The sequence below is a fragment of the Salmo salar genome, chromosome 09, assembly GCF_965601325.2.
Source record: "Salmo salar chromosome 09, fSalSal1, whole genome shotgun sequence".
Classification (NCBI taxonomy): Eukaryota; Metazoa; Chordata; class Actinopteri; order Salmoniformes; family Salmonidae; genus Salmo; species Salmo salar.
The window spans coordinates 141,306,008-141,332,109 of NC_138299.1; positions in this window are offsets into that span (position 1 = coordinate 141,306,008).

A 26,102-nucleotide genomic window follows, 5' to 3' on the forward strand; every position below is an offset into this window, starting at 1 on the left:
GTTGTTCTGCCCCTGAACAAGGCAGTTAACCAACTGTTCCTAGGCCCTCATTGAAAATAAGAATCTGCTCTTAACTGACTTGCCAAGTTAAATAAAGTTAAGATAAATAAACAGGCCAACCCATTTTGTTTGTGGGCACGGGGCAGACCTACAACGCTGTGCTCCCCGCATCTTTGTTCATCACCATCGTGACAAAGCTAAGCAAACACAGCACTTTGAGATCCCTGTCCTGCGGCTCACATCCTAACCATAATCCTTCATATAGAACCAAACGCAAAACTTGCAAGCACACAGGCTTCCTTCCAGCTCCATCCAGGAAAGGGGCAGTGTTGACTTTTAAGCAACATTTGGAAAGAGAGAAATTGTGCTAAGAAGAAAGTCTCTTGCATCATCTGTAAACTGTTGGGCCAAATTCAGAGAGTGAAAGAGAGAGAGAGCGCACAAAGAGAATTTGTCCATATTTCAAGTATATTTCATCATATTTTCGAGGAGATTTAGACACATGATGGCATTTAAAAAGTGATTTAATGTGTGCAGTACAGTACAAGGATGGGCAAAGTGCACAATGAAGTACCTTCTCTACTCCGGCAGTGCATTAGACTAGAGTTTAATGTGATGGCTGACTGGAGTTTGATTACTGTATCCAGTCAACACATTCAACAGAGCCTATCTGTTCCAGCCTTGGTCTGATTCGCAGTGATGTAGCACTGGAGACTGGTCTTGGTCTCGAGTCTGGTCTCCAGACAACATTTTGAGTGTCTCGAACTTGTCTAGGTGTTGGATATATTTATACTCCGGCTTGACTCGGTCTCGGACAGTGAGGACTACTCATTTCTTACCAAGACCAGCCGGGTAAAAAAAAAATCATAAATATCAGCTTCTATTCAGTAAGCGTATTAAACCGCTTCGCCAGGCCAAATATATACACTCCTTTCTTGAAACATTAATATCTGCAGTCTTTGTATCTAGCATAGACATGTTTGCTAGGTGGCGAACCTATTGGACCTTCAGTGTGTGACAGGTTTGTGATACTGAAAGGAGATCATTGGTAATACAAGCGCAATTTTTGTAAAACACAAAAGGGCCAGTGTGTGACAATTAGTGCTTGTATGAACTCGGACCCAGGTGCAGAGAAACACAGCAGGCAGAGGTAAGGGTAAATCCAGAATATTTACTTAAGGTCTTCATAGCAAAACAACAAAGCAAGGGCACATGAGAACACTGAACAAAACATGAGACATGAGCAACTGGCCCAGTCCACAGAGGAACAGCAGGTGATCCCAATAAGCCCAATCAGGGTCACCTGGGTACTAGAAGTAACCCAAGGGGGCTCTCCAGTGGCAACCTCAGGTAGTACACTCAAGGGAGAAAACCTGACCTGTGTCATGTTTGCTGAAGACCTGACCCAAATCCCAGTAATCCCAAGGTATGTGGGAAAGATCAGGCTTGTCATTCCCAGCCAGATGAACAGGAGGATCGGAAGTCTCCAGACAAGCAGGACCGGAAAGGTGTGGAGACAGTTGCTGGCAGGTGAACTGGCATGAAGGATTCCATCCCAGAACTCTTCCCGAAAGCCAGTCAATTTGAGGATTATGGGTAAAAAGCCACAGATGTCCAAGAACCAGGGGAAGCTCAGGAGAGTCCACCAGATAAGCTCCACATGGTCATCCAGAATTCGTAGCTGAATGGACATGGTGAGTTGCTTCACCTTCCCAGACCCTAGGGGTTGACCATCCAGCGCAGTGACCGACAACAGAGTGTCCAGTTTAGTGAGTGGCAGCCTCTGATGCCGAGCTAATGTGTGATCCAGAAAACAGCCGGTAGCCCCAGAGTCTATGAAAGCAGGAATGTCCAACTGTCCATTGTCCCACCGCAGGTTGGCCGGAAGCAAGGTGGGTACCATATCGGCCACAGGAGACTGTATCTGACTCTCCAGAGTGGAATGTCTGGTGCCTCCCAACTGCATCGGCTCCTCTGAAGGATATGAAGGAGAACCGCAGCCGAATTGAGAAACCTGATGGGGTACAGGACAAGCAGGCCCATGATACAGCAGTGGAACAAATGAAGAATCAACTCCCTCAGTGGGGCCCGAAACACTGGAACCAACTCGGGGGTCCCGACGTTCCCGAAGCCGGTTGTCAAACCGGATGGCCAGAACGATAAGCTCCTCCAGAGTGTCACGGTTGTCCCGGGAAGCCAGTTCATCCTTGAAAACCTCACTGAGTCCGTTCAGAAAGAAAGACTGAGCGAAGTGCCTTTATATTCCAACTGCTCTCAGCGGCGAGCGTCCAAAAGTCAATTGCGTAATCAGCTACACTCCGGCCGCCCTGCCGAAGTGCAATGAGTCTTTGGGCAGCGTTCCTGTCACTGATGGGGTGATCAACAACAAAAAACTAATCTCCTGGGTGAGACTTTGCCAATTGAAACCAATGTCTGATTTCTGCTCCCAGATGGCCGTGGCCCAGGCCAGAGCCCGTCCTGAAAGCAAGGAGATGACATGCCACTCTGGAACGCTCAGTGGGAAACATTGATTTCTGCAGCTTGAAGACCAGTGAACATTGGAGCAGGAACCCGCGACACTTCCCAGGATGCCCCTCATAGCTTTTGTGGATCAGGTCTACTGTGACATTTAATGCTAGTCCAAATCGGACCCAGGCGCAGAGAAACACAGCAGGCAGTGGTAAGGGTAAATCCAGAATATTTACTTAAGGTCTTCATAAAAATAAAAATAAATAAGCAAGGGCACACAAGAACACTGAACAAGAGAGACCTGAGCAACTAGCCCAGTCCACAGAGGAACCTAAATAGTCATCCAGCAGGTGATCCCAATAAGCCCAATCAGGGTCACCTGGATACTAGAAGTAACCCAAGGGTGCTCTCCAGTGGCAACCTCAGGTAGTACACTCAAGGGAGAAAACCTGACCTGTGACACAGTGTTGTAGTGGAGGCTATACGCATGCCGTATGTCCACTTTTTTATGGACATTGCTTATACTCACTTCTTAATCCCCACTGATGAAAGTAGTCTAGCGGAGGTATACGACTTATCAATTATATAGTACAATAGAGATATCATGCACAAAGTAGCCTACACAATCGCAAAAAAATATGAAATTCACTAAATGATCAAAAGCATTTGGACACCTGCTTCAAAATCATTTGGACACCTGCTCCTCAAACATCTCATTCCAATATCATGGGCATTAACATGGAGTTGGTCCCCCCTTTGCTGTTATAACAGCCTCCACTCTTCTGGGAAGGCTTTCAACTAGATGTTGGAACATTGCTGGGGGACTTGCTTCCATTCAGACAAAAGAGCATTAGTGAGGTCGTGCACTGATGTTGGGTGATTAGGCCTGGCTCGTAGTGGGCGTTCCAATTCATCCCAAAGGTATTCGATGAGGTTGAGGTCAGGGCTCTGTGCAGGCCAGTCAAGTTCTTCCACACCGATCTCGACAAAACCATTTCTGTATGGACCTCGCTTTGTGCACAGGGGCATTGTCATGCTGAAACAGCAAAGGACCTTCCCCCAAACTGTTGCCACAAAGTTGCAAGCACAGAATCGCCTAGAATTCCATTGTATGCTACAGCGTTAAGATTTTCTTTCACTGGAACTAACCATTAATAACAGCCCCAGACCATTATTCCTTATCCATCAAATTTTACAAACTGACTTGTTGGAAAGGTGGCATCCTATAATGGTGCCACATGGAAAGTCAATGAGCTCTTCAGTAAGGCCATTCTACTGCCAATGTTTGTCTATGGAGATTGCATGGCTGTGTGATCGATTTTATACACCTGTCAGCAACGGGTGTGGCGAAATAGCCGAATCCACAAATGTGAAGGGTTTTCCACATACTTTTGTATATATAGAGTATATTCACATAGCCTAATATCATCTGCAGGCAGAAAGATCGCACAGCTCTCAACTGCTTTTGGCATGGAGCAGCTCACAGAAGAATGGCATCGGTAGCTGGTAGGGTAGGTAGGAAAGACTTTTCACCTTACATATCTACCAGTAAATTCTAACTGAAGCAACAATGGGTATCCAAACCAGGTATCGAAAAGTTTGTTCCAAAGTATTTTTTTATTTTATTGAATTTTAATACATGCAATCTACCTGCAGTGATGCCACTCAACATTTACATTACATTCAGTCATTTAACAGACACTCCCACCCAGAGCCACCCAAACGAGCAACCAGGGTCAAGTGCCCAGCCCAAGGACACGTCGACAGATCTCCCACTATGTCAAATCGGGGACCCGAACCAGCGACCTATTGGCCACCGGCCCAAGCTCCCAACCACCAGACCACCAACCATCTAAGATCCCCCCACAGTTACCCAAGAGCTGCCCCTCAACCATCCCCCCCCCCCCCCCCCCCAAGCCACTGTCCCCCTCCTACCCAACCAAAACAACAACCCACCCAAAGGGCCAACAACCAACAAAATGAACAATTCAAAAACAAAAGATATCAAGGACAACAAAAATCAAAACAGCAAGGCCAACTGTATACATTTGAGTGCATGTGTGGGACTATTTACATGTGTATACTGTACATCTCTGTGTGTGTGGGTCCGTGTGTGTGCACATGTGTACATTTGAATGCAAATGTGTGTATGCATGTGCGTGGCATCAGTCTCAGGCAAACAGGCATTGGATGTAACAGCGTTCCCCCTCAGTGTCATTCAAACATATTTATTTTTGTTTATTTTGACTTTCTTTTTGACCGTCATTCTACCCCCCCGCCCAGGAACTCCCCTTCCACTTGTCTCCAGTTCCATATCACTGTCACGCCCTGACCTGAGAGATCCTTTTTATGTCTCTATTTAGGTTTGGTCAGGGTGTGATTTGGGTGGGCATTCTATGTCTGTTTTTCTATGTTTGGGATTGCCATGTTTCGGCCAGGTATGGCTCCCAATCAGGAACAGCTGTACATCGTTGTTGCTGATTGGGAGTCATACTTAGGCAGCCTGTTTTTCCTTTGGGTTTTGTGAGTGAATGTTTTCTGTTTAGTTTTGTAACCTGACAGAACTGTTGCTGGTCGTTTTTTTTGTTTATTTTGTAAGTGTTCATTCGGTCCATTAAAATCTTTCAAGATGAACACATCCTCCGCTGCACCTTGGTCTCACCATAAATTGACCAAGCAGCGTGAGAAGAAGGAGCAGAGGGTTCAGGATTCGTGGACGTGGGAGCAAATACTGGATGGAAAGGGACCATGGAGACAAGCTGGGGAATATCGCCGCCCAAAAGAGGAGCTGGAGGCAGCGAAAGCTGAAAGGCAAGGGAGCGCAACAGGCACAAGAGGCAGCCACCAAAAATGTTTTGGGTGGCACACGGGGAGTGTGGCAGAGCCAGAATGGAATTCTGGGCCAACTTCTCGTGCTTACCGGAAGCAGCGTAGTACTGGTCAGGCACCGTGTTATGCGGTGAAACGCACAGTGTCTCCAGTACGCTCTCATAGCCCGGAGCGCTACATGCCAGCCCCCCGCAAGTGCCATGCGAGAGTGGGCATCGAGCCAGGGCGGATTGTGCCAGCTCAGCGCGTCTGGTCTCCTGTGCACCGTTTCGGTCCAGGCTATCCTGCGCCAGCTCTGCGCACTGTGTCTACGGGGCGCTGGGAGGGCTCAGTTCGTCCTATGCCTGCGCTCCCCCTGTGCCGGGCTAGAGTGGGCATTCAGCCTGGAGTAGGGGTGTCCAGCCTACACACCAGAACTCCAGTGCTCCCCCACAGCCCGGTCTATCCTTACAACTCTCCTTCCGCGGCCTCCAACTGCTCCTAAATACAAGTGAAACTAAATGTATGCTCTTCAACCGATCGCTGCCTGCACCTGCCTGTCTGTCCTGCATCACTACTCTGGACGGTTCTGACATAGAATATGTGGACAGCTACAAATACCCAGGTGTCTGGTTAGACTGTAAACTCTCCTTCCAGACTCACATCAAACATCTCCAATCCAAAGTTAAATCAAGAATTGGCTTCCTATTTCGCAACAAAGCATCCTTCACTCATGCTGCCAAACATACCCTCGTAAAACTGACCATCCTACCAATCCTCGACTTTGGCGATGTCATTTACAAAATAGCCTCCAATACCCTACTCAACAAACTGGATGCAGTCTATCACAGTGCCATCCGTTTTGTCACCAAAGCCCCATATACTACCCACCACTGCGACCTGTACGCTCTCGTTGGCTGGCCTTCGCTTCTTAATCGTCGCCAAACCCATTGGCTCCAGGTCATCTACAAGACCCTGCTAGGTAAAGTCCCCCCTTATCTCCGCTCACTGGTCACCATAGCAGCACCCACCTGTAGCACGCGCTCCAGCAGGTATATCTCTCTGGTCACCCCCAAAGCCAATTCCTCCTTTGGCTGTCTCTCTTTCCAGTTCTCTGCTGCCAATGACTGGAACGAACTACAAAAATCTCTGAAACTGGAAACACTTATCTCCCTCACTAGCTTTAAGCACCAGCTGTCAGAGCAGCTCACAGATCACTGCACCTGTACATAGCCCATCTATAATTTAGCCCAAACAACTCCCTCTTCCCCTACTGTATTTATTTATTTTATTTATTTTATTTTGCTCCTTTGCACCCCATTATCTCTATTTCTACTTTGCACTTTCTTCTACTACAAATCTACCATTCCAGTGTTTTACTTGCTATATTGTATTTACTTTGCCACCATGGACTTTTTTGCCTTTACCTCCATTATCTCACCTCATTTGCTCACATTGTACATAGACTTATTTTTCTACAGTATTATTGACTGTATATTTGTTTTACTCCATGTGTAACTCTGTGTTGTTGTATGTTGTCGAACTGCTTTGCTTTATCTTGGCCAGGTCGCAATTGTAAATGAGAACTTGTTCTCAACTTGCCTACCTGGTTAAATAAAGGTGAAATAAAAAAAAATAAAAAATCCTGTGCCTCCTCCTCGGACCAGGCCTCCAGTGGGTCTCCCCAGCCTGGTGAGTCCTGTGCCTGTGCCCAGAGCCAGGCCTCCTGCATGACTCCCCAGCCTGGTGAATCCTGTGCCAGAGCCGCCCGCCAGTCCGGAGCCGCCAGAGCCGCCCGCCAGTCCGGAGCCGCCAGAGCCGCCCGCCTGTCCGGAGCCGCCAGAGCCGCCCGCCTGTCCGGAGCCGCCAGAGCCGCCCGCCTGTCCGGAGCCGCCAGAGCCGCCCGCCTGTCCGGAGCCGCCAGAGCCGCCCGCCAGTCCGGAGCCGCCAGAGCCGCCCGCCTGTCCGGAGCCGCCAGAGCCGCCCGCCTGTCCGGAGCCGCCAGAGCCGCACGCCTGTCCGGAGCCGCCAGAGCCACACGCCTGTCCGGAGCCGCCAGAGCCGCCCCCCTGTCCGGAGCCGCCAGGGTCGCCCGCCAGCCGGGCGCAGCCAGGGTCGCCTGCCAGTACTCCGGCACAGCCAGGGGCGCCACCTAAGTGGGCTGAGCCAGTGGTGGAGCGGGGTCTGCGTCCCGCTCCAGAGCCTCCACCGCGGAGAAATGCCCACCCAGACCCTCCCCTATAGGTTCAGGTTGTGCGGCCGGGTATGGCTCCCAATCAGGAACAGCTGTATATCGTTGTTGCTGATTGGGAGTCATACTTAGGCAGCCTGTTTTTCCTTTGGGTTTTGTGGGTGAATGTTTTCTGTTTAGTTTTGTAACCTGACAGAACTGTTGCTGGTCATTTTTTGGTTTATTTTGTAAGTGTTCATTCGGTCCATTAATAAAATCTTTCAAGATGAACACATCCTCCGCTGCACCTTGGTCTCATTTTGACGACGGCCGTTACAATCCCAAACCTCATTTTCCCTCAGCCCATCACACCTATCTTTGCAGGACACACTATATGGAATTCTACGCGCCATATATCTTTCAACTATGACATTTAACATACAATTTGAATCTAATCGAATAGAATCCACAGGTTGTGACTTGAAGATAAATACTTTACTAAGAGTATTAGTATATTAGTTGACTGACCAGGTCTCTCCAAATCTCCCAAAAATGCTAATTCTAGGGTACATTTTAGATTAATTATATGCTTTTTCAGCCATTCCTGAAGCTGAGACCAGAAACAGGCTACCTGAGGGCAATACCAGATCAAATGGTCTATTGATCCTGTATCCTCGCTACAAAATCTGCAGAGCTGCGGTGATTGTATGCCTCAAATATTCAACATTTTGTTGGTAGCAAGAATGCTGTAATTTTAGCTGAAAAGCACAAAGTCTTGAATATTGCATCATTTTATATATCAAGTCATACACCCTGTGCCATGGAATCGGTACATCAGAAATCTCTTCCCAGCTATTTTGCAACATGTATGGCACAGCTGTCAACATCCTGGTCCTCAAATGAAACTGGTATAGTTTCCTATTTATGCTATTTTTGTTCCTCTGCCAGTTTTGATCCTTTAAATTGGGCAGACAGACCAGTTCCCTACCTCCTCCCTCTGCCACCTGCTTTCTCTATTTTTGGGGTAATGCTGTAATCAATTGGTTATAATATTGGATTGAACAGACCTTCCCATACAATTCCGATAGCTCCATAAAATACATAACTCTACCATTTTCAATTTACAAAATAATTTCAAAACAAAATACTATTTTCAAGCATATTTTCCTTTAATACAGATATTTTATCAACCAGCACATTTGAGTTCAACCATAATATTTGTTCTATCTTTTCAGGCAGATGAAATTGTAACTATCTCTGCAATGCTCTTTTGAAAAAGAGAGATACTTTGAACAAGGTTTCATTTTCAATTCATAAAAAATGAGACAAAGCTTTTCTTAATAATCTACTTGAGAACCATTTTTGGTTCATGTAAAACTTTTGTATAAGTGAAGCTTTAGAAGAGAGGTTTATTGCTTTTATATTTAATAATCTCAGCCCACCCGAAGTCTTGGTTAGTAGGCTATTTGTAAATGCACAATTCAGTCATCATGCCCTATTTTTTTATATATTTGACCTTTATTTAACTAGTCAGTTAAGAACAAATTCTTATTTACAATGACCCGGACCAATTGTGCACCACCCTCTGGGACTCCCAATAATTGGGGTGGCAGGTAGCCTAGTGGTTAGGGTGTTGAACTAGTAACTGGAAGGTTGCTAGACCAAATCCCTCAGCTGACAAGGTATTGTTCTGTTGTTCTGCCACTGAACATGGCAGTTAACACTGTTCCAAGGCTGTCATTGTAAATAAGAATTTGTTCTTAACTGACTTGCCTAGTCAAATAAAGGTTTAATTAAAAAATAACAGCCGGTTGTGATACAGCCTGGATTCCAACCAGGGTGTCTGTAGTGATGCCTCAAGCACTGAGACGCAGTGCCTTAGACCGCTGCACCACCCGGGAGCCTAAGCATGAGCACCCAGGCCCACCAACTGCGGAGCCAGGCTCACTAATCAGAATGAGCATACAAAAATAACATGTTCTTTTTACAAAAATACTCTTCAGCTCCTAAATTTGAGTATACCCACTTCTCCAGGCACCACTAAACCACCGCATAGGGCCAACGGAAAGACAGCATTCACATACAGCATGATGATAAGCAGTCCATTCACTCAGACATAATAAGGCAGTAGGTTCCAATCATAAGAATACAAAAACACAACCATTAGGCTAAGCATTTCCTAATTGAAATATACAACAATTACTTCCCATTGCAAAAAAACATTTCACGTTTAGCACAGAAAGTAACTGGTGACCTAAAGTTTAAATGCAACAATGTTTCACACGCAAGTTATTTTCAAAGAGACGGCTAAAAAACAGCAAATGAGCACCAACAAAAAACAAAGTTCCACTCACCAGATGATGATCATTTGAAACTTAACATCTTCTTGAAAGTTATTCTTGAAAAGGGAGAAGCTAACAAATAAGCAACAACATCCTCTTCGGTAACAGCTGCTGCAGTCACTGCAAACTAGCCTACAACAAAATATAGTTCGCTAGACCATGGGAAAACTACAGCTCACTATTGTTGGCCTTTGAGAAGGCAGAAGTTTCCATAGATTTTTTGTAAAAACGGTCCCACCCATTAAAAGTCTAAATGTGATTCCACTGTCACTCCAAAATCTTGCCCTAATATAGTTAAATGGCAGGTACCTTCTAGCTATCTTCTGATGGCCTAGCCAATAGCTTAGCTAGCTAGATTTATCTCCCCAGAGAACAACAAAGAAAAATCCTGATTGGATATTTTTTTTGGTCTTCAGTGGTAACCCTTTCCTTTACAACAAAAATCCTCAGCCCCCACTATGTTAAGGTTAGTAAAAATGTGTAGAGTGGCTCTATTTTAGCTGAGCATGCATTTTTTTCACCATTCTGAATGTCTAAAGAATCCATATGTTCTTCTGAAATATGAACACAGAAATACTGGACATGATGAACTCTTATTGTGGTGTAGATTTGACAAAATTACAATCATGGTCTTGAATTGCACTTGCATTTTTCTGGTCTCTGTCTTGACTTGGTCTCAGCCCCGTTGTCCCCCTCCTGGTCTCGGTCTTGACTCAGTCTTGCCCCAAATACGATCTTGGTTTTGACACGGACTCGATTTGCTCCGGTCTTGGTCTTGAATCAGTCTCACTTTAGGTGGTCTCTTACACAACACTGCTGATCCGAGTAAAACATGTAGGGCTTCTTACCACGAAGATAAAGTGAGATTTATGAGTCTCTGTTCTCCAAGAGAAATTATACAAAGGAAAATAGGGAAATTATATATGACATGTCATTTCCCTCTTTAAAGTAATCCTTCTCCATATCAGTCCTCTAATAGGAGGCTTCCAGTACAGTATGTGTTGCTTTGTTTAACATGTCGAAGATAATGAATTATTTTCATGAAGGGGCTATTACAAGACTTATATTTTTACTCATCATGTCTGATCAAGACAGATGTTAGCACAGCTGGCAGGAATTGAAAAGTGCAACATGATTCAAAACAAACATATTTATCCTGTCAACACTCCCACCCTGGAGCAATGAAGAACACAACCATTAACTGATGATTTAGAGTTTAGAAATGACTAACAGTCAGGGGCGGTCGGTGCCGTTTAAGATGAGGAAGGAGGAATAGAAAAAATTATAAGCATGGCCTTATTTCTATTACAGCATGTTGGATGACTGTCATTCATATTCCATTCAACCAGCTCAATGTAATATCGATAGGTTTAGTCTACTACGTGATACTGTAATTTTCCCTGTACCCATCATGAGGTTGCTACAACCTAGTCTATGAATGATAGTTTACAACGTAGGTGCACAGATCGAGATCATTTTTAGTAATCAAGGTGACAGACAGTGACACATTCAATGCCTCCTTGCACACTCTTGCCCACATCTCGCTGATCTAGGGTGTAATTATTAGTCCAACAGTTGCAAACGTGAGTGTCTATCGGACAAATTCAGGTATTTGTATCCCTGATTCGTTTCCGCTTGCTTCCGTTTAAGAAATATTTTTCAACAGAATCGACGGAATGAATACACCCCTGATCACACGCAAACACAGTTCACTTCAGTTTCATAGCAGCCACATAAAACAGTTTGGATACATCTACTCATTCCAGGTTTTTTCTTAATTGTTTTACTATTTTCTATTGTAGAATAATAGTGAAGACATCAAAACTATGAAATAACACATATGGAATAATTTTATTTATTCTACAATGTAGAAAAAAGTTTTTTATAAAAAATAAAAAACCTGGAATGAGTAGGTGTGTCCAAACTTTTGGCTGGTACTGTATATCAGTTCTCCATTGTTTGTATATGCTAGCTGACTATAACAGCCATTTGGAGTCTGTTTAAAAGCTTTGTAGAGACTTAATGTTGTTTTGTAGTTGTTTTCAAGGCTCATGTAAAGCAAATGCTGTAACCCCAGTTGCAGCATGCAGGGAGATGATTTGATGATCTGATTTGACTAAAACCATACACTTCATGGTATACAGAACCATCTCACACAGCAGAGTGAATTCACATTAGGATTCTCATCCATAGCATCGAGCTCAGGGGGAAAGGAGAACTTAATTTGTTATCTGAGAAATCTGCAGTGAGTAGTTATCAATTCCTCTACAGATATAGGATCTTAATTTGATCAGCCTGGAAATGTGAAACCTGTAGTGTATTTGAGGTTTAAAAAGGCTTCTGAAGTTTGTAATATCCATTTTGAAATTTCAGACTTGATTTCCCCTCATGAAAAATGAGTAGATGTGTCCTAACTTTAGACTGGTACTGTATAATTCCTTCTTGCAACTATCTGCACGCTCTCCTCCTCTCACCATTTTCCTTCGCTTGTGGACTTCAGTGTACAATACGGCAGCTGTCTGCGACCAGGCAGCTAAACCTTCATATCATGACCGCTACCCGCTACACACAGCCTATATGGTTGTCAAGCCGCATTAGTTAACCCGCTACAATCATGCAATACAAGTCAGAAAGCAGTTTAGAGGTTACACCGGCAGGCCCCGGTGGCAATAAATTAATGAAACCAAAAGCTTACCTTGACTTGGAAGAGTTTCAGTGTTGGATAACCATATGTAGCTAGCCAACAATGCATCCCGCTTTTGTTTGAGCCAGGTGTAGGCTAAACTAGCTAGCTGCATTTGCTAGCTAAGTGAAAGTGAAAGTTAAAAACAATACAACCAAATATAGCAACATTTCTCTGTCTCTCTTTCTCTCTCTCTCTTGCTTCTCCTTCATTTTGGAAGAAATTAATTTGTTCGAAATGGTTCAACTATTCTCTTTCTCTCTCTTTGAGTCAACTACTCACCTCATTTTATGCACTGCAGTGCTAGCTTGCTGTCGCTTATGCTTTCAGTACTAGATTCTTTCTCTGATCTTTTTTTATTGGTTGGACAACATGCCAGTTCATGCTGCAAGAGCTCTGATAGGTTGGAGAACGTGCTCTGGAAGTTGTCATAATTACTGTGTAAGTCTATGGAAGGGGATGAGAACCATGTCCTCCAAGGTTTTGTATTGAAGTCAATGTACCCAGAGGACAGAAGCTAGCTGTCCTCTGGCCACACCGTGGTGCTACCCAACAGAGTGCTGCTGTAGACTTTCCTTGCAAAATACTGTGTTTTAATAATTCTTTTTTTGAGGTGAATTTATTTAGTAAAAAATGATAACTTTTTTCATGTTTAATTATGTTTATTTTTATGAACTGGTACAGTATGTGCTGAAGTGACAATCCTGTGTTGTCTGAATGACACTTAAGGGGATGAGCCTGGTGCATCTTGTTTAGGGGGCTACAGATATAGGATCTTAATTTGAGCCAGTTTGCCACAGCAGGACAATAATCCTGCAGCAACAGAAATTGTAAGTTATTATGTGGAATTTAATTAATGGACATTTATTGTAGAGGCTGATACATTTTTCATTAGTGCAAATCGAGTCTGACATTAATAAGTGGAAATTAATAACTTTAGAAATCTTTTTAAACCTTGAAAACACTAGAAGTTTGCATTTCCTGCTATGCAGGAACATTATCAGCAACATTATCAGCAATCAAATTAAGATCATACATCAGTATTTTGAAAGATAACTAATTCTAGCAGTTGCTATGCTGGTGAGTTCCATGCATTTCGTTTACATGTAATGGAAGGCTGAGCCCAGGACAGTAGGCAGTAGCACTTTTGTGTTTCTTGACATTTGTATGGAAATAGCTCTCTCTCACTCACTCTCCCTCTCTCATAAACAGGTTGGAGGCATTGGGTCAAACAGGACAAATATCAGCACCCACCCACTACCAATGCTGCAGCATGAACATTACTCTTCCTTCTCCTCAATGAAACAACCAAGTTAATTGAGTAAGCCTACACTTGTTTATAATTGATCTCCTTGAATATAACCACTTCCATATCTTAAGAGGATTGATTTAAAAACTATTCTATGCTCCATGTGTGACGCAATGTAAAATGCAATACCAATATCTCAGAGTCTAAGGAGAATGCAAACAACAACAAGATAGGGTGAATTATGCATAAAATCCATATAATCTCCTCACCACTTTCTAGTGTTTGTAAACCAGTTTGGTGGCAGGTAGCCTAGTGGTTAGAGTTTTGGACTAGTAACCGAAAGGTTGCAATATCGAATCCCCAAGCTGACAAGGTAAAAATCTGTCGTTCTGCCGTTGAACAAGGCAGTTAACCAACTGTTCCTAGGCTGTCATTGAAAATAAGAATTTGTTCTTAACTGACTTGCCAAGTTAAATAAAGGTTAAAAAACAATGAACTGTCTTCACTGTAGTGCCTAACTTCCTGTGTACGTGTTGCCCTTGATGACGTCAGGCCTTTCAACAGCACTCGCACGCTCAACGGGCATTGTAAAGTACGGAGTTTAGTTGGCCAGTCAGCATGTTGGGAATGTGCTATCACGGCACATTAAATTGACCCAAACAAGCACTTAATACATTGCTCATGGCAGGTCAAGGGAAGTGGAGGAGGCTAGTGGATTGATCGACTGAGCTGAAAGAGAGAGGTCTGCCCATCCAGCCCTGATGCTGATCCTTACGAATGCCAGGGTGGAAATCAACTATAGTTATATGAGGGACCGTGGGAAATTAATGGCCCGATCAATATTTCTAATCTCATCAATATCAACACCCTTTTCCAAAGCACCAATTCCTAAAAGCTCTCTGGCATGTCTAGCCAATCTTCATCACTGTATGTACATATTGAGTACCAGTCCTAAGTTTGGACATACCAACTCATTCCAGGTTTTTAAAATATTTTTAAAACTATTTTCTACATTGTAGAAAACATCAAAACTATGAAATAACACATATGGAATCATGTAGTAACCAAAAAGGTGTTAAACAACTCAAAATATATTTTATATTTGAGGTTCTTCAAATTAGCCACCCTTTGCCTTGATGACAGTGTCGTGTCTTTGGCATCATTAAAAGTGAAGACTGTTATTTTATAAAATCAATTCTCTGTAATTATTATTATGTGATTAAACTAATAATGTAAATGTAATTAACTAGGAAGTCGGGGCAACACGGAAAATCTTCAGATTACAAAGTTATAATTTTCCGAATATAACTCTTCAGATATTTGAATATCTGATAAATGAGTCTTCTATTAATTAATTATTCTTTACCTCATGTCAGTCTTATTCCAAACGTCGTAAATTGTTGGTTATCTGCATGAACTCAGCCTTTACTATAAATCATCCATACACCAATTGGCTTAATCATTTATTTACTAACTAAATAATCACAGAAATGCATAAACAAACAGTAGATATGTTACTAACAAATAATAGGGAAGATTCCCTACTGGGCTAAGCCGATATGACGGTTTGGTGGACAAAGGTAAGTGGGTGTGGACTGAGAGAGAGCGGGTAAGACAAAAGGGATCACGACACACAGTTGACAATTATATTAATTGAAATGCTAATCCTTTGCACACGAAAGCACACTCATTCGGGAATAATTACAATCAATATATACTGCTCAAAAAAATAAAGGGAACACTTAAACAACACATCCTAGATCTGAATGAAAGAAATAATCTTATTAAATACTTTTTTCTTTACATAGTTGAATATGCTGACAACAAAATCACACATCAATAATCAATGGAAATCCAATTTATCAACCCATGGAGGTCTGGATTTGGAGTCACACTCAAATTAAAGTGGAAAACCACACTACAGGCTGATCCAACTTTGATGTAATGTCCTTAATACAAGTCAAAAAGTGTGTGTGGCCTCCACGTGCCTGTATGACCTCCCTACAATGCCTGGGCATGCTCCTGATGAGGTGTCGGATGGTCTCCTGAGGGATCTCCTCCCAGACCTGGACTAGAGCATCCACCAACTCCTGGACAGTCAGTGGTGCAACGTGGCGTTGGTGGATGGAGCGAGACATGATGTCCCAGATCTGCTCAATTGGATTCAGGTCTGGGGAACGGGCGGGCCAGTCCATAGCATCAATGCCTTCCTCTTGCAGGAACTGCTGACACACTCCAGCCACATGAGGTCTAGCATTGTCTTGCATTAGGAGGAACCCAGGGCCAACCGCACCAGCATATGGTCTCATAAGGGGTCTGAGAATCTCATCTCATCTCGGTACCTAATGGCAGTCAGGCTACCTCTGGCAAGCACATGGAGGGCTGTGCGGCCCCCCAAAGAAATGCCACCCCACACCATGACTGACACACCGCCAAACCGGTCATGCTGGAGGATGTTGCAGGCAGCAGAAAGTTCTCCATGGCGTCTCCAGACTCTGTCACATCTGTCACGTGCTCAGTGTGAACCTGCTTTCATCTGTGAAGAGCACAGGGCGCCAGTGGCGAATTTGCCAATCTTGGTGTTCTCTTGCAAATGCCAAACGTCCTGCACGGTGTTGGGCTGTAAGTACAACCCCCACCTGTGGACGTCGGGCCCTCATATCACCCTCATGGAGTCTGTTTCTGACCGTTTGAGTAGACACATGCACATTTGTGGCCTGCTGGAGGTCATTTTGCAGGGCTCTTTCAGTGCTTCTCCTGCTCCTCCTTGCACAAAGGCGGAGGTAGCGGTCCTGCTGCTGGGTTGTTGCCCTCCTACGGCCTCCTCCACCTCTCCGGATGTACTGGCCTGTCTCCTGGTAGCACCTCCATGCTCTGGACACTACGCTGACAGACACAGCAAACCTTCTTTCCACAGCTCGCATTGATGTGCCATCCTGGATGAGCTGCACTACCTGAGCCACTTGTGTGGGTTGTAGACTCCGTCTCATGCTACCACTAGAGTGAAAGCACCACCAGCATTCAAAAGTGACCAAAACATCAGCCAGGAGGCATAGGAACTGAGAAGGGGTCTGTGGTCCCCACCTGCAGAACCACTCCTTTATTGGGGGTGTCTTGCTAATTGCCTATAATTTCCACCTGTTGTCTATTCCATTTGCACAACAGCATGTGAAATTTATTGTCAATCGGTGTTGCTTCCTAAGTGGACAGTTTGATTTCACAGAAGTGTGATTGACTTGGAGTTACATTGTGTTGTTTAAGTGTTCCCTTTATTTTTTTGAGCAGTGTATAAGTGAAATAATCTATCTGTAAACAATTGTTGGAAAAATGACTTGTGTCATGTACAAAGTAGATGTCCTAACCGACTTGCCAAAACTATAGTTTGTTAACAAGAAATTTGTGGAGTGGTTGAAAAATTAGTTTTAATGACTGCAACCTAAGTATATGTAAACTTCCGACTTCAACTGTATTGTAGGCGGATGTGGTGGATTGAGACGCACCCAATAATAATAATAATCAAATTCAATCAATTAAATGTATTTATAAAGACCTTCTTACATGTTTTACAGAAACCCAGTCTAAAACCCCAAACAGCAAGCAATGCAGGCGTAGAAGCACGGTGGCTAGGAAAAACTCCCTAGAAAAGCCAGAACCTAGGAAGAAACCTATAGAGGAACCTGGCTATGAGGGGTGGCCAGTCCTCTTCTGGCTGTGCCGGGTAGAGATTATAACAGAACATGGCCAAAATGTTCATAGATGACCAGCAGGATCAAATAATAATAATCACAGTGGTTGTCGAGAGTGCAACTGGTCAGCACCTCAGGAGTAAATGTCAGTTGGCTTTTCATAGCCAATCATTCAGAGTATCTCTACCACTCCTGCTGTCTCTAGAGAGTTGAAAACAGCAGGTCTGGGACAGGTAGCACGTCCGGTGAACAGGTCAGTGTTCCATAGCCGCAGGCAGAATAAAATAAAAAAGATAATAAAAGAAAAGATATCTCTAGTTTAAACTGACAGATTTCTATGGGGATTTTTTATTATGCTAATTAGATTTCCGGACAACGACCTTTTAAGAGGATGCTTTCAGACATAAACTGTGTCTTAAATGTTTTGTTCATAGTTTTTGTGTATTATGAAATCTAACAACTGTTGGCAATATTCCTTGTTTGTAATAATGTCAGAGCATTAACAAACACTGAATAGATTAAGTGGACACGTTTTTCAGCACTCTTCAGCAGAAAGTGCATTTTCAGTCCCGCATTTCAAATGTTTTTAAAAGGATATTATAAGCAAAGTGTCTAATTTATAGGCCTTCCGGAGTGCTTTTATGTCCCTGTTGATACACACTTTCAGATGTAGTTGTGAAAATGCCATATCTCAGAGAACAGATATTGGAGCACTGATACTATTCTAGCCTGCAGATATTGTTTTGATAAGACAGTGAAAAATCAGTGAAACAATTTTGATTCATTTAGTTCCATTGTTGCAGCTATGAATACATGAAAAGTAAAGTAATTTTGTAATAAAACAAGCAAGATTAATTTAAAGTTTTTATGTATTATTACATTATTTGCAGATTCTGAAATCTCATCAATGCATTGGACTGGTCACATTATAGATCAATGGGATACTTATCCTCATATCACTTATGTCTTATTCTATTGAAATACATTTACATATATTTACATATCCTTCTATTATGCTCAGAATATTTGAACATTTGTCATTATGATTAGGTACAGATAGTAAATGCTTTCCAGCTGTAGACATGAGCACTTGTGTAATGGATTGAGTAGGTCTACTGGATATTTGTGATTGAATGACTGAACTAGCACTTCATGAAATGTGTAAAAAAAAAACAGTAACCACATGTGTCAAAAGACTAAATATACTACAATACAAAAACGGCTGTAGATCACAAGCGACAGTGAGTTTAATCATATATTTGGCCTATTTGGGCATAGAACAGGTCAAATAGTAATACTCTTATGTTTTTAAGCTATTTTATTCTGAAATGTATTTAAAAATACATAAGCTGAAGTCATTTTAATGATAAATACAAATCCCTCTTTTTAAGACAGTTGAGTACCCTCTTTTTTGAACAACATTATCATGTTTGTCTCTGCTTGGAGAAACCCAAAGCTAAAGTGATGGTTGGTTGAGCTTATGTTTTGAGCTATCCGGAATACTTGAGAATAATGCAGTGATGTTCCAGCCACTTCAGCTTAACTGTTTTCTCATAGGATAACACATGGCAAGACAGGCTGGGTCTGGAGCCAAGGAACAGATTTGGTATATGCCTCCATGTTTTGTGCAACAGCAAGATAATGTTCCAACAATAGCGTGATGACAGAAGTTTGTGTGAAATGTTCTCAAAATGCTTTTGGAACATCCATGTCATCATACACTTGCAGAGGAATCATTACCTGGTCGACCAGTAAGAAAATTACTATTCTAACAACGACTTGAGTGAAGTTCTGAACTCCAAAGTGTTAGTTCACAGGTGAACATTATCCTTAACCTTCCCCATGTATTCCTGTATCACAGTTGCAGACAGCTGTATTGTTTAATGGAAAGTTTGTTGTCCTTACATCACGTTGGTAGCCTGTAAAGGGGGGCATATATAATCACATTTCCCTCCAGACAATATTCATCATTACTTTCAAAGGGTTGATTAATCTGCCACAGCGTCTGAGGACTGTGTGTTTAGGCCCACAAAAGGCTGCGCTTGTTTAATTAGTTTGGGAGAATTTAGGTGTCAGGGACAGAATGCTTCTCAGGAAGTACATTATCACTGACTGGGAGACAGTTACGTCAGAGGTCACACTAGTAGGGCTCCAGTTAGCCTGGAATCCAAACTGAATATCACTCCAGTTCACGTCCAGGCTACCAGCCTTGCAAGGTAACAGTAATCTTACTGTCAGACTTGTTTTACGCTGTCAGCCATGGCCCAAAATATCAGGGGAAAACTTCAGGTTACAATCCATGTGAACTCCCAGAAGAAGAATGCCTTAACTAACCCATCCTCCTCATTTGCTACAGTTATGCATTATTCCAATAATCCCCTCCTTTATGTTTTTGTAAGAATGAAGCAGCCAGCTAGAAAATGAAATACTTTTTTCTATTAACCAGATGGGTGAACCGGTGTACTCTGAGCTTGGAATTAAACACTACCGTTTTCAATTATGTTTTTAAAGCACATTCCAGTATTTCCTTATTTACAAGATACATATAGTTATGGTTGCAAAGGGAGGGTATATTACTGGAAACTTTCTAAGTGTCACGGTTGTCATATTGATTTGACCAAAACGCAGCGGGATCTTTTCATTTGAAGAAGAAACAACTAAATACGTATACAAAAAATAACAAAACGAAACAGTCCTGTCAGGTGCCACAAACACTAAACAAGGAACAACTACCCACAAAATCCCATAGAAAAAACACCCCTCTTAAATAGGACCTTCAATTAGAAGCAACGAGGAGCAGCTGCTTCCAATTGAAGGTCCACCCAATAAACATCACATAGAAATAGACATACTAGAACTAACATAGAAATAGACTAACAAAGAACATAGCCCAACAAACCCCGAAGCACTCTAAACAAACACCCCTCTTAAATATGAACATAGCCCAACAAACCCCGAAACACTCTAAACAAACACCCCCTGCCATGTCCTGACCAAACTACAATAACAAATAATCCCTTATACTGGTCAGGACGTGACACTAAGTTAACCACTAAACTACCAGAATTTTGGTAACTTTCAAGGAATATGGAATTTTAGTGGCCTTTTTAGGAATGATTTTCACAGGTGTCTATAATTATCTCTGGCCCTCTGTGCGGCCTTATCAAATGTAAAATATATTTAAAAAATCTAATGAGATGATTTGAAAATAAAAAACTGAATTACAAAGTTGTAAAATATTATCCTACATATACTGAACAAAAATATAAACGCAACATGCAACAATTTAAAAGATTTTACTGAGTTACAGTTCATATGTGACCACCATTTGCCTCCTTCACATATAGTTGAACAGGCTGTTGATTGTGTCCTGTGGAATGTTGTCCCACTCATCTTCAATGGCTGTGGGAATTTTCTGGATATTGGTCGGGATCTGGAACACACTGTGTGATCCAGAGCATCCCAAACATGCTCAATTGGTCACATGTCTGGTGAGTACGAAGGTCATGGAAGATCTGGGACATTTTCAGCTTCCAGGAATTGTGTACAGATCCTTGCAACATGGAGCTGTGTATCTTCATGCTGAAACATGGTGATGACAGCAGATGAATGGCACGACTATGGGCCTCAGGATCATATCACGGTATCTCTGTGCATTCAAATTGCCATCGATAAAATGCAATTGTGTTCATTGTCCGTAGCTTATGCCTGCCCATACCATAACCCCACTGCCACCATAGGGCACTCTGTTCACAACGATGACATCAGGAAACCACTTGCCCACACAACGCCATACACGTGGTCTGCAGTTGTAAGGACGGTTGGACGTCCTGCCAAATTCTCTAAAATGACGTTGTAGGTAGCTAATGGTAGACAAATTAACATTACATCTCTGGCAACATCTGTGGTGGACATTTCTGCAGTCAGCATGCCAATTGCAACCTCCCTCAAAACTTGAGACGTCTGTAGCATTGTGTTGTGTGACATAACTGCACATTTTAGAATGGCCTTTTATTGTTGCCAGCACAAGATGCACTTGTGTAATTACCATGCTGTTTAATCAGCTTGTTGATATCCCACACCTGTCAGGTGGATGGATTATCTTGGCAAAGGATAAATGCTCACTAACAGGGATGTAAACACATTTGTGCACAAAATTTGAGAGAAATATGCTTTCTGTTCGTATGTGCAGACATTTTTGGGATTATTTATTTCAGCTCATGAAACATGGAACCAACACTTACATGTTGCGTTTATATTTCTGTTCAGTGTATAAACCATCAATTTAGTGAATACCATTGGTGTTATATATTTTTTTACTATCTCAATATGTCTTTCAACAAATAAAACCAGATAAGACACAATTCCAGTACTTTGTTTATAAAAATATCAGCCTATTACAGGGCTAATCCAAATATGTTTTTAATCTCTGTTGAAATGCCTTTTGCCAAATCCTTTTATTGAAATACCAGTGTAGGGCCGTTTCAATCCTGAAAGGCTGACAGACTGTATTATGTGGTCATTGTGGTCAAGATGATCAGCTTTCACTGGCTCACCTTCTCACCACCGGTAATAAGTATCAATGTGCTAGCCTGGGTCTCTCTCTTTCACACACAGTCACGAACTGAACTTTACCCTTGTGTTGAGACATATTTCCTCTTTCCCCAAATGTTTCCCTTAATTAATTTATCAGTAGCTGTTTATAGTATGACTGATATTACCAGTCAATGTACTGTTATATCTGGATCTAATTGTGTCTATCTATATAGTACCTTTCAAGGATAGGTTTACCATGCCCATAGTGATTCAATGTGAAAAGATGACTCAGCATTCCATAGTCAGACGTATGACTGTTTTCTGAAGCCTCTGTCTACTTCTATAATTACAGTTACTGATTTACTCCATGAACCATGCTATACAGTCATTACCATAACATTAAGAAGTGGGGGATTGAAAGAGAGGGGTTGTTATGTTATGTCCCTCAAGCTAAACAGTTGTCGCAGTTATGATCCTAAACAAGTTGATCACGGATAACTTCAGAACTGTCATATCGAAACGTTTTGCAGGTTGGATGGCTGCCCAATATATGATGTTATATTGGTGCAATGTATCCTTGCTTTTGTGATCATTTACATTATTGGTTTTGCAACATTTTAATAATAGGTTGACACTGATCGCTCCAGTTAATTAAAGTGGATAATATGTGAACAGAGGACATGAGAGTAAAGAGTAAAGTTCTTGGACACAATTACCATTCAGGGTAAGTCGTTCAGGGTAGATCGTTCAGGATAGGTAGATTGTCTGATGATGGTGATGAATAAACAGGGCATCACACACATTAGATTTCACAGTGCTAATTGTATCATAGAGAAGTCCAGGGGGACTCTGAGTGCATCTGATTAGGTTGTTGTCACATGTTTCTGCTACCTGAAACCATGTGTTTCTCTGTCAACATGCCCATTAGGCCTGGCTAATGTATTTTACCTTGATTCAATCACTCTGTTCTGGTGTCCCTGTGTGTGTCAATCCACCTGAGTGACAACAGGGATAATGCTTCTCTTCATGTGACCGAGCCACGTGTCACCGCCACAAAGCACCCAGGCAGATTGGAGTGGGGAAGGGAAATTAGATGGCCCATAGCCATGCAGTCACACTGACAGGCCTTTTGGGCTCATCTCACTACTTTCAGGGGGATGAACAAGCTGGAGCACTCCCTCAGAGGGTACACACACACACACACACACACACACACACACACACACACACACACACACACACACACACACACACACACACACAGGGTTTCTATCTGCAAACAGAACAGAGACTGAGTCCTGCATCAACATGACTCAGAGCTATAATAGCAAAATTAGGTTGCTTATTTTTGTGTATCAATTTGATAAATTCATCTTTATGTCTCTAGGGAATGCACCGTGAGCTTCAATTTCAAAAGAATACAGTAGCCTTCACAAGCTGTTATTATCTGTAATGACCGTGGTGTACTTTTTAAACTTGGCAGTATTACAGTATTTTCAACCCATCTTTTGTGTGTGTTATTTTTAGCTGTGAGGTCACATGCGAGCATGCAAACAACACAGTAGCTTTCTCCAACAATAAAATAACACATTCATCTTTTGTTCTTTTGTTTTGTCTCCCCTCGTTTCCAACAATGTCACTTTCTTCTACAAATGCTGGCTGGAGGCAGAAGATAGAGTATTTGTTTTCACCACCATCAGTTTCACAAAGCCGGGCCCATTTGTCAAGAAGAGACATGATCTGAAGCCCTGCCTCGCTGCAGTTTGTATTATATTGATCACCTCTGTCACGAAGACCCTTTCTACAGGTGATGGACACGTTCTTTGTTCTTTGTTCTTTGCTCTGATTGGTTTGGTTTTCCAGAGCCGTATAGAAACAAAAGCTGACATTGTGGTGAGCTCTATAGTTGGAACTATTGCCAAAGGGTCCACCAGCTGGATCACTGCCACTAATACAGAGAAGGCTTATGGTGTGAAGGTAGACAGACACACACAGCTAACTCAGACTGCCCATTGTAAGGCTTTGGGTTTATCAAATGACCATATGACCAGTGGTGGAAAAAGTATTAAATTGTCATACTTGAGTAAGAGTAAAGATACCTTAATAGAAATGACTCAAGTAAAAGTGAAAGTCACGCAGTAAAATACGACTTGAGTAAAAGTATTTGGTTTTAAATATACTTAAGTATCAAAAGTAAATTGAATTGCTAAAATATACTTAAGTATCAAAAGAACTTAAGTAACTTAAGTAATTCCTTATATTAAGCAAACCAAACGGCACAATTTTCAATATTTTTATTTATTTACAGATGGCCAGGGGCACACTCCAACAGACATGATTTACAAACAAAGCATTTGTGATTAGGGAGTCTGCCAGATCAGAGGCAGTAGGGATGACCAGGGATGTTCTCTTGATAAGTGTGTGAACTGGACAATTTTCCAGTCCAAATGTAATTAGTACTTTTGGGTGTCAGGGAAGATGTATGATACATACATTATTTTGTTTAGGAATGTAGTGAAGTAAAAGTAAAAGTTGGCAAAAATATAATTAGCAAAGTAAAGTACAGATACCAAAAAAAACTACTTCAGGAGTACTTTAAAGTATTTTTTATTTAAATGCTTTACATAGCTGCATATGGGGTGGCTGGGTAGCCTAGTGGTTAGAGTGTTGGGCTAGTAACCAGAAGGTTGCGAGTTTGAATCCCCGAGCTGACAAGGTACACATCTGTCATTCTGTCATTCTGCCCCTGAACAAGGCAGTTAACCCACTGGCAGTCATTGAAAATAAGAATTTGTTCTTAACTGACTTGCCTAGTTAAATAAAGGTAAAATAAATAAATATATGACTGCTGATAGCTAGTTCAGCCAGTGCGGGAAATCTATTCTCCCAAAGCAGAGAACGTGCTTCATAGACATTTTTGTCTCACATGTATTGTTTTTATCCATCAGGCTAAATATGCAAAGAGAAATACAGTAGCCTCAGGCGATGCAAAGTACCCAAAATTCAGATGCTCATGCTAGTATCCCTAGGCTGTATCCTTGAGACCTAGAGTGTTTCCTAGAGATCTAGACTGTATCCAAGAGATCTAGACTGTATCCTAGTGATCCTGACCGTATCCTAGAGACCTAGACTTTACCCTTACAAAAAAGATTGCCGTTTTGAATCTGCAGTAAAAGTACAGTAACTGCTACTGTGGTATTTTGAACGCAGTAATTGTAGAATAAGTAAAAAACGGTGTTACTTTGGACACAGTATTTGCAGCATACTACATGTATACTCAGGGGCGGAAATCCCGGGGGGGACGGGGGGGACACGACCCCCCCATCCTGGGAAAAATATGATTTGTCCCCCCCAATATATCACTGAAACATAACTATGTAATTTAAATAATATTAATAATACGCAATGAAAGCAATTGTGCTGATTATAGACACTTAATAGCTCGTTTTTAAGTTTCAAAAGATTGCGACCCCCCCACCCTTTGCCTCACAATGGTTTGATCCCCTGCCAGTTCCTTAGCTTGCGAGGTAACGTAGAGGTCGTATCTACTGTCTGAAAGGCACTCAATGCACGTAACTGACGTGAGGTTAATCCAGTCAATCGCGCACACACACTAGCTGAATATGCAGAGCTAGCGCGCAAATATTAACTATTAAGCTAGCTAGTACCTATTCCATTTATGTGGCGTCGTCAAAGATGGAATCTTTGCTATCTTCAATTTATTCCAAGATCAGCATGCATGTGTTAGTGCTTCAAAGTCCCTGTGATAAGGTTAGCGATAAACTGAACAGAACTACACTCTCTTCTACCATTGTTTTAAATATATTTAATGGTCTCGTTGCTAAAGCTAAATTGTCACAAGGGAACTTTTATTTATATATTTTATTTCACCTTTATTTAAACCCGGGTAGCAAAGATTATAGCAAACACCACTGAATTGGTGCTCGCTAGCTTTGCAAATTCAGCTATTGTTAGAAGCCAGCCAATATGAAACAAACAATTAAAATTACAAAAGGTTGCAGCATATGTTGTGTAAATGGGGAACTCATACAGCTGTCAACTCTTGTCACTGCAATCCGTTTCACATTTGCTAGCTACCTTTTAGATCGAAGCCCATATAGAATGATAGAAGATAAGATGATAGAAGCCCATCTCCTAT